Consider the following 10,167-nt stretch of genomic DNA (forward strand, 5'->3'; position numbering starts at 1 on the left):
AAAAAGACATTTTCGCGTACGCATGCTTGTGCCGCGTACGCATGGGTACTTGGCGACAGCCAATCCCCGTGTCGCGTGCACGCATGGTTGAAAAACTTAGAAACTTTAAATAGCTGCAGAATTCAGATTTTAGTGTCAAACTTCAAACGCGCATAACTTTTTCGTTCTAAAATATTTTTCGCTCGTTCTTTGAACGTCTTAAAGCTTTCTGACCCAACTTTCATTTAAATGAAATTTTATCAAAAATAAAGGTCCAGAAGCCAAGTTATACCTCGTCAAAATTCATCAAAAATAAGGTTTTACAAAATTTAACAAAGTTCTCTAATTTTCCAAAACTTCAATGTAAACCAAACTTAAACATACTCAAAATCATCATCAAATCACTATCACACACTACAATTTACTATTTCAGTACATCTCAATCATTTTCACACCTATTTCACTCAACTTTCCACCTCTTCTCTTCATAGTTCAACAAAATCAACAATTTCCAAATCAAGATTACAATATCAACAATTTTGCTCATTTCAACTCTTCATAAACATCATTCATCATCTATCATCACCAATCCTCTTTAACATCCATTTTCATCCAAATTCATCACCACATTAATGATCAACAATATACATCATCAATTTAATAATTATCAACAATCAATTCAATCCTATCCTAAGGTCCATTAGCCTAAGTTTCACGAAACATTACATATTACCTAAAGAAAACCAAAACCATACCTTGGCTGATTCCCAACACATTCAAAACACCGAAACAATGCCACCAAGCTTAATCCAAAAACTTCAAACTCAATCTCAATACTCCAAGTAGCCAAAACAACTCCAAAAATCACCAAACCTCAATCTAACAACATCATATAGTATACCAAAATCAACATTATGGCTAATCAAAACATCAAACCGCAAGGATTTCGAAGAGACTTACCTTACCCAATGGTATTAGGGGCAAAACCCAATAATATTACAATGTTAGATCATCCCTAAACAACAAAAATCACAAAATCTATTCAAAAATCAAACCTAAAAATGCAAAACTCTTAGGGCAGAAAACTGGAGCATGGATTTTCAAGATTCTTATCACTTAGTTTAGATAGAATCAAAGAGATCAACAAGAGTTTCCCGTAGCCGTAAACGGCACACAAATCGGAGCACCGTATCTCAAGTTATGAATGAAAAAAGGTGGAAATGAATAGTAACAATCCCTCTTCTCCTCACTTCTTATCCCAGCGCCCCTTCTTGTTTTTTGGTGGAAATGAGCTTGAAACTCATTAAAAGGGTATATATATGTTAGACCTTGGGCCCAATTCGTTAGTGTTTTAGGTTCGTTTAGTCCAATTTCAGGCCAAAACCTTTAAAATTAACGTCTGATTTTCAATTTTAAATTATTTTTATCTTTCCAAGTTAATAAATTCAATTTCCTAAATTTATTCACTCATAATTTAATTTTTTTTCCTTACTCACAATGCCGGCCTAATTTAATCCAGTACACATTTTTATGTATTTTTCCATTGAAAACTAATGTATTTTTCCATTGAAAACTATATTTTCTCACTCAGAAAAATTTACTAAATCTGAATTTTACCTTTAATTTTTCTAATTAATATTTCTAAATTTTTGAACCTATATATTCCAAACAATTAAATTATTATTTTATTCTTATTTAAACGGTTAATTAAATTTTAGGTTCTTACATGCAAAAGTAAGTCCTCCCTTGTAAAGAGTTGTCAACTCAGGTTGTATCTTTACCATTTATTGGATGAGTACCCAACAAGGATAATGCTGCAAATTGGCTTCTAGGATGTCTCCTCCAAGGACTAGAACTTGCCAACTTCAAATCTTCCTTCAATGTGTATCGCCATCATCGCTAATGAGGAGAAGGATCTGTCAGTTCCTGAGTTCTTCCAATATTACATCGCATGCCACTTCCCACCTTCCGCTTCTGGTCTTCAGTCCCGATACATTCTCTGCCGTCTTCTGTCATCCACAACTTTGAGCACTTCCACGCCTCTTCTTTGTCCGCCTTGTTAGAGGGTCATCCTTCCAGCATTTGAGCCTCCCTTGGGGACGTTGTTCACGGTAAAGACCTAAGAGAACCTGTTCGGTTCTTTCCTGAGTTAATAGTAAAAAATGACCTCTAAAATTTGACCTTCGATTCAATTTAACCCTCGAATTTTCAATTGACCTAAATTGTACTCTGAAATTTTAACTCATGCCTCGAGTTGGCCCTTCCATCCATTTTTGTCACCGAAAAGCTAACCTGGCACAATTAAATGACGTCATTTTGCTATTTGTTCCAAAACGACGTCATTTTTCTTTTCCTCTTCTTCTTCCTCCTCCATAAGCAGCCATGGCTTGGGTACTACTTCGAGCTTCAAAAATCTCAGGTATGGTCTCATCTTCAACTTTAGATTCATCTCTTCTTCTTTTTTCATTCTCCTTTCGGTATAGCCATTAAATCCATCACTCGCACTCTCTCCTTTTCTCCATAGCTTCTCTCTAACCCATTTTCAGTGATCAAGTAATCATCATCCCCTTCATTTACACACGCATGAGCAACTGCTTCATTCACAACAACAACCACAACCATGGCCTCTTCTACTTTCTCCATTTCACTTCAAATTGATTCTTAATTATCATTATTATTATTATTATTATTATTATTATTATTATTATTATTATTATTATTATTATTGAAAAAGAAAATACAGAGTGGGAGATAGGGTTCAGTGCAACACTACAACCTCAACTCACCCTCTTCCTTCATCGAGAGTCCCATCCACGTTTTCAAAGCCGTTGATGCCAGAACACTACCTCTACCCCATTGACCACATCGCCGCCCCCACCTCGGACCTCGGCACATACGATTCTGCCGTTACCGTCGTGAGTGCTGCTCTACTTTTCTTCACTTTCTCTGCATTACATCTACAAATAGAAAATAAGAAAGATTTTCATGTGATTGAAGTGGCTGATTATTCCAGCCAAGACAAAATGGATAAGAAAAAGAACAAGAAGATACAGTATAAGGAGGATGAGGAGAAAGAGGGGGCGACGAATGGTGCATGTCGGTACAGTGGCCAAGGGTGCACGATCAAAGAAGAGGTGGCAACGATCACGAATACGGCGGTGATGGAAGGATGTTGCAGGAGCTTCTTGTTGGTTTGTTTGGATTTGACACCATAAAAATTTGACTCCCCTTTCAGTGATGAAGGAATAGAGAATTAGATTTTTGTAAAATGACATCGTTTTTTCTTGTGCCACTGCCAGGTGTCAACTAAATTTGTCGCGTCACTTTTTCGGTAATGAAAATGGACAGAAGGGCCAATTTAAAGCATGTGTTAAAATTTTAAGGTAAAATTTGGATCAATTGAAAATTCGAGAGTTAAATTAAATCGCAGGTCAAATTTCACAGACCAATTTAAATATTAATAGGAGGTTTGATGCGAGTGATGCTGAGGCATTCACTGGGAGAGAACAGAACCAGACGAAGATAACTCAGGCAATCAAGTTCCGATTAGGTGGCTATGACTACTGATTAGAGCAACAACTTTCTCCAGGCGGATCTATAGCTAAGATTAAGCTCAGAAAGGGATATGACTTATGAGTTTAGGGCGGGTGAGGCCATTTAGGTTGGACCAAAGACCGAAAAATTAAAGAAAAAAGGAAACTTGTTCTTTTTTTTTCATTTTTTTATTTGTTTAATTATGTAAATCAAACACTCTATATTTTAAAAAATATTTGAAAAGATCAATTTTATATATTGTTTATCTATCAATAAATTCTAAATTTTTTATTTATGTCCTATATTAAAATTATATGTAAAAAATAAATATAAATATTAAATATTAAAATATATATATATATATATATATATATAATCGAGCCAGTTCACGAGCTAATGAGCTGAGCTTATCCAAGCTCAAGCTCGGCTCATTTAATTTATGAGCTCAATTCTAGGCTCAAGCTTGGCTCACCAGCTCACGAGTTTAGCTTATCGAGCTGTTAATGAGTCGAGCTCGAGCTGGCTCATGAGCTGGCTTGACTCACTTCCAGCCCTACCTCTCGTAGACAAAGCCATGCCAAAAATTTAATCTTTTCTGGAACAAGCTCACGTCAAAGCCGAAGTCAGTTCCCTCTCTCCTTCCATCCAAACATCTTCTTGCAGAACTATAAGTAGCCATTACGGGCATCATAAACCTTAGCCGTCCCACCGGACCAAATCCAACCTACCGCTGCTTGCACATTCGGATTGTAGGAGAGAATGCTTTCATGCAAAACCTGGTGAAGAGGAGAATAGACCTTCTCAAGGTACAACTTCCCAACCGACTATAGATCTAAAATCTGAATATCCGAATAAGAAATGTGAACATAATCCATCTCATTACATAGCTACCTCTCTTTCCTCCATTTAGAGAACCAAAATTTCTGGGCCAAATTCCCAATGCACCAATCAAAATCATCCTTCAAAATATCCCAAATTTTACATAGACTCCTCCAAACATAAGATCCGTTATCCATAGAATAGCTAAAAGCTTCACTCAGAGAAAAACGATATTTAACTGCCAACAATTGAACCCAAAACTTGTGGGAATGATGAAAGAGTTGTCAAATTAGCTTCCCAAAAAGAGTAACATTGGCACAAAACGGATCCCATATTCCCAGACCACCAAACTTATTTGGAATGACCAACACCTTCCAACTAACAAGATTTAGCCCCCGACCATTGGCTTGACCTTTTCAGAGAAAATTTCTCATCATAGATGCTATAAAATTTGTTATCCCTTTAAAAAAGAGAGAGACTTGCATGTGGTAAATAGGAATAGCCGTCACAACTGAATTAATCAAATAGAGCCTTCCTGCCCTGTTGAGTAAACAACCTTTCCAGCTGGCTAGCTATTCTCGGATCTTATCCAGAACCTCATTAAAAGATGTCCGGATCACCCGAGAATGACTAAGAGTAATTCCGATGTATTTGCCCACATTCTGGACAAAAGGAATGGAGGACACCCCAGTAAAGATTTCTTTTCTAGTCGCTGAAACATTACGGGAACGCAACGCTTTAGACTTCTCCACATTAATTTTCATCCCAAAAGCTTTACAAAAACTCTCCAATGCTGCCATTATATTTTGAACTTGTCGTCTCTCCAATTTACAGAAGAGAAGCAAATCATCAGCGAACACTAAATGGAAAATTCTCAGACCCCTCTAGAAATAGCAACCGGCTTCCACCTCCTTATAACAACTTGATGGTTAATCAAATAGGACAGTTTCTCTATACACAACACAAAAAAATATGGTGACATAAGATCTCCTTGTCGAAGACCCCGTCTAGGAGTAAAACTGTCCAATCTATCGCCATTACAGAGAATAGACAAAGAAGATGAAGTGACACAGCTCATAATCAGGTTGACTGTAGGAATAGGAAAATCGAATTTCATGAGGGTCTGCTTTAGAGTCCTCCAATTAACTCTGTTTTATGCTTTTTCTAAATCAATCTTAAACGCTAGAGTTTCTTTCTTTGACTTAGTCCTTTTCATGAAATGAAAAACCTCTTGTGTTATAATAATGTTGTCTGGCACTCCCCTTCCAGGAATAAACTCCTTGGAGAGGGCCAACAATATCCGTGAGATGAGGGTGGAGTCTGTTAACCAGGACTTTAATGATGACCTTGTAGACCATATTATAGAGACTAATGGGTCTAAATTCCTTCATCAATACTGGTGAATCCACCTGAAAAATTAGAACCAGAAGAGTCTCCATCATCCTTGAATCAATAGTACCCCAAGAAAAAGCTTCCCTAACCATATTCCAAACATCCGAACCAATAATCTCCCAGTAATTTTTGAAGAAGTAAGCTTGGAAACCATCTAAATCCGAAGCCTTAAAGGAATTCATGCTAAAAGCAGTTGACTTAACTTCCTCCATAGTAACAGGCGCAGTAAGATTACAACAAGCTTCCTCATTTAGAGAAGGAAGTGGGACTTCATCCAAACACCCTAAATCAACATCCTCTAGCTGATAGAATAAGCTCTTGAAGAAAGATTTAGCTTTTCAGCTAAGAGCCTCTGGATCGGTCTGCCACACACCATCCTTGAGAAAGAGACCTTGAATCTTATTTATCTTCCGCTGTACAAGTGTCTGAAGATGAAAGAAGTTGGTGTTTCTGTCCCCGAACTTCACCCACAGTTCTCTGGATTTTTGAAACCAAAGAAGTTTCTCTTGCACAAGAGTGTTATTATAATCCTCAATCAACTGTTGTTTCTTTTGACGCATGAAAGAATCTTCCTTCTTTTCCAAACGCTTCTGAAGATAATTAATTTGACGCCATAAATTATATTTCCTAACAAAGATGTTACCAAACACTATAGAATTAAACTCAAGAGAGTTCTTCTTCACCTCCGAAAGCTTGGCTTGCACCCCTCTAAAGTCAGACCACCAAGATTGTTTCACAATATTTCTGTAACCAGGGTGAGTATCCCAAGCCACCATAAAACGGAAGGATTTATTCCTTTTCAGCTGCGGACACCCTTTACCGCACACTAAGATAGGACAGTGATCAAACATCAGTCTATTCAATATTTCTATATAGGCCTCAGAAAAAAGAGATAACCATCCACTATTAATACAAGTCCAGTCAAGCCTTTTCACCACCTCAATATTGTTTTTTATGGCTCCAACCAACAAGTTCTACAAGAATGCCAGACATGAACGTTTCCTAATGGAGGGCCTTCTCGTTGCTGGCGTATGGGTAGACGATGGTGCGCGCTGCTGGGTAGCCTCATGCCTGACTCGGACTCCCTGCTCCCTGGATCCTCATGAAAGCTGAGGTTTGGGCCTCTGGTAGCCATCCGACCCAGAACAGGTTTGATTGAAACCTTGGGCCTTCATTGTTAAATTGTGGCCCAGTTTAAATTTTTCTTTCTTTAGCACCTTATGCCAGCCCACTTTTCCCTCTCCACATGCCTCCTTGTCATTGGCCTGCACAGAATCATCTCTATATTTTGCACGCAAATTAGTGTCATTATCATTGCCTAAATTATCGGCCGGATCAACAGTCCTTCTACTTGAATTTTGAATTTTCGGATCTGACTTGTCACCGCTCTGCACTTCCCCTTGAACAGATCAACCCTCTTCTCTTCCCTGAGAACCCTACCTAAGCATTGAGATTTATCATGGCCATATCTTGCACAAAATTCACAAAGCAGAGTTAGACTTTCATACTCCACATTATAAAAGACACCCTCAACTATGATATTCTTGATCACCGACAACTCTAAATTTATTTGAACACAAGCACCGGCATATCTCCTCCTCTCTGCCAGTTTGGTGGCCAAATCGACTTTTATCGGGACTCCTATTGCAACTGCAATACGTAGTATTGCCTGCTCCTGATAACACCAGATTGGGAGGCCGGATACCCAAATCCAAACTAACGTAGAATCGAAAGATTGTTCACTGGATCGAAAATCAACATCCCATAGTTTTATACGTTATGAACATTTGATAAATAGAAAATAAATCATGTTAATTATTAATAGAGAAATGATCAAAGTTATGAGAACTGGACCGGTTAGTAAATCGGTCAAGAAATTAATTCAAAGATTTAATAATTTATTTGTGGTTTAATTGTAGTCAAACCAGTTTAAATAAATAAATAAATAATAAATTATTCAAATTATCTATATAAAAATGTTTAAAAATTCAAAATTAATAATTTAATACTAAAAAGTTTAAAATTTCATATTTTTATATAATGATATATCTATTTTTTACTAATAAAATTTCAATGAGCAATTACTATTTTATTAGTCAATAATTTTGTATATATTGGTATTACTTATCTTTATTTTATTTATTTGAGAAAAATAAAAAAATATATCATTAGAATGAGAAATATCATGAATTGGGTCACAACATTTTTTTATGTTTATCCAGAATATTGTTAACTATTTGAGTAGGCCCAATTGTTAAAAACTTTGATCCTACCATCTGAGGCTAGCCAGGCTGTGAAGCAGCGACTGCTGAATTTTGTGAGATCTTTGTCAACATTAATTTCATTTGCTTACTGTTTATCAAGATATTTGACTCTTGGAGAAGCATGCATTGAAGAAATTGGAAATGTTTATAAATGATTTTTTATTTTTATTTATTTATTATTAGTTTATGGTATGACTATAAGATATGCTTCTTCCCTTCCTTTTCCCTACCCTTTACTCTAAATGGTTAGAATCTGTTTGCTTTGTTAAGTCGGCAAATAACACAATGACCAAACAGAAAATCAAACCTAATATAATCTTATTGAACTAACTAGAAGATTGAATATTTGTTAATGGTGTAATTAATTTAAAGAATTTTTCTTCGCTTTTTTGACGGTCTTGATGAGATAAATAGTTAAAATGAAGTTAAAAATAATCTCCGCTAAGTAAATATGTAGCAAGTTTGAATAATAAATTTAGCAGAAGATAAATTATTAATCTTCACGCTATTTATTATTATACGTTCTTAAATCACATCTTAATTGAATATTTATTTTTAATTTAAATTATTATCTTAACTATAGTTAAATTATATTGTAATTAAATTTTTAAAAGAGATAAATGTATAATTTATTAAAAGATTAAAAATTAATTTTTTTTATTTTAAAATGTGACTTCTCCTATTTTCAAAAGTTATTTTATCACTCCTATTTAATACACAACTTTAAAATAAAGACTTCTATAATAACTTTCCAAATACAAAATAACTTATTTAAAAGTTGTTATTAATAAAAGTCCTTATATTTTAAACTCTTTTTTCAAAAGAACTTATTTAAGAAGTTTAGCCAAACTGGCCCTAAATCACGTTAACAACGGTCCTAATCCTAAATTCTTCTTTCTCGTTCTCTCTCAGTGTCACTCAACAATTCTTCCTCACCAGTCAGCCTCTCCTGAAGTCTCGAATGGCCGAACTCCAGAGTTCAAAAGTCACAATCGCCGGCTCCTCCGATTCTTCTTGCCGTCTCCGATGCGTCTCCAACCCTGCGCGGTCGCATCTGTGGCTCCCTGCTCTGCGTCGTCGCGTCTCCTTGTTCCGATGCGTCTCTCGTCGTCGCGTCTTCGTCCGTCGCAGCTGTGATCCCTGGCCAGAGTCTGCTTCACCGTGCTTGGACAGGTTGGTTTTCTCTCTTCTCTGCGTTCTTGAAACTCCCTATCAGTTTTTTTTTTTTTTAGCGCGACGAGGGTGAAGGAATGAGGGAGAAGCGAAAGGCCAAAAGTCATTACAGAGGGTTAGGATACATCTTCTGGAAATGATTTGGGAAAAAAGCCATGTTTCAATTTTTAATACTTTAAAAAATTGCATAATTATCCATTTTAAAAACTAATTTAATTATAAAATAGTTTAACCATGGTTAATTTAATAACCAATTAAAAAGTGACATATGACGCAAGATAAATTACATGTTACTTTATAAAGGATATGATAAAATTCACCAAATTTCTGTGCTACGTTAAAAAAATTTATGCTATATCCATAAGTTTGTATTTTATGCAAAAATTTTTATACTATGTCAATAATTTTTTGTGTTGGCTAATAAAAATTTATGTGCTAAAAAAATGTAGAGAAAGAGAAGTAAGAACGCATGTACGTATTTTTAATTGTTAGATTTGTGTCAACTTAGTTATAAAAATACTTTTTTATAGACTAGACAAATTGATTTAACTGAAAAAATGGTAAATCAAATCTTGAATTGGTCTAAATTAATATTATTTTTTTTATAAAAAATAACTACAATATCCTTATTATAGAAAATGATTAAAATACTCTTATTTTATATATATATATATTTTGTGTGTGTGTATGTATGATATATATTTTTTAGTTTTAATTAAAAATATATTTTACCAATTTTTATATATTATTTTTATTTTAGTAATTAAATATGGATATTATCTTTTGTTCCTTAGATAATTATCTTTTTTGGATTTTAGATATATTATCTTTTGGACTTTAGATACTATTTTATTTGGGCTTAAAGGTTTAATGGGTGCCATGCTCAAATATAAATAGACCTTCAGGGTTTCGGTCCCCAATATACCAAAGCCGCCTTTGTTACTCTTTTCCCATCAAAAGAGTTGCAGTTCAGCCTCCTAGGAATACAGAAGGCTTTGGTTGAGGA

This window comes from Arachis ipaensis, chromosome B08 (assembly GCF_000816755.2).
Source record: "Arachis ipaensis cultivar K30076 chromosome B08, Araip1.1, whole genome shotgun sequence".
Taxonomy (NCBI): domain Eukaryota; kingdom Viridiplantae; phylum Streptophyta; class Magnoliopsida; order Fabales; family Fabaceae; genus Arachis; species Arachis ipaensis.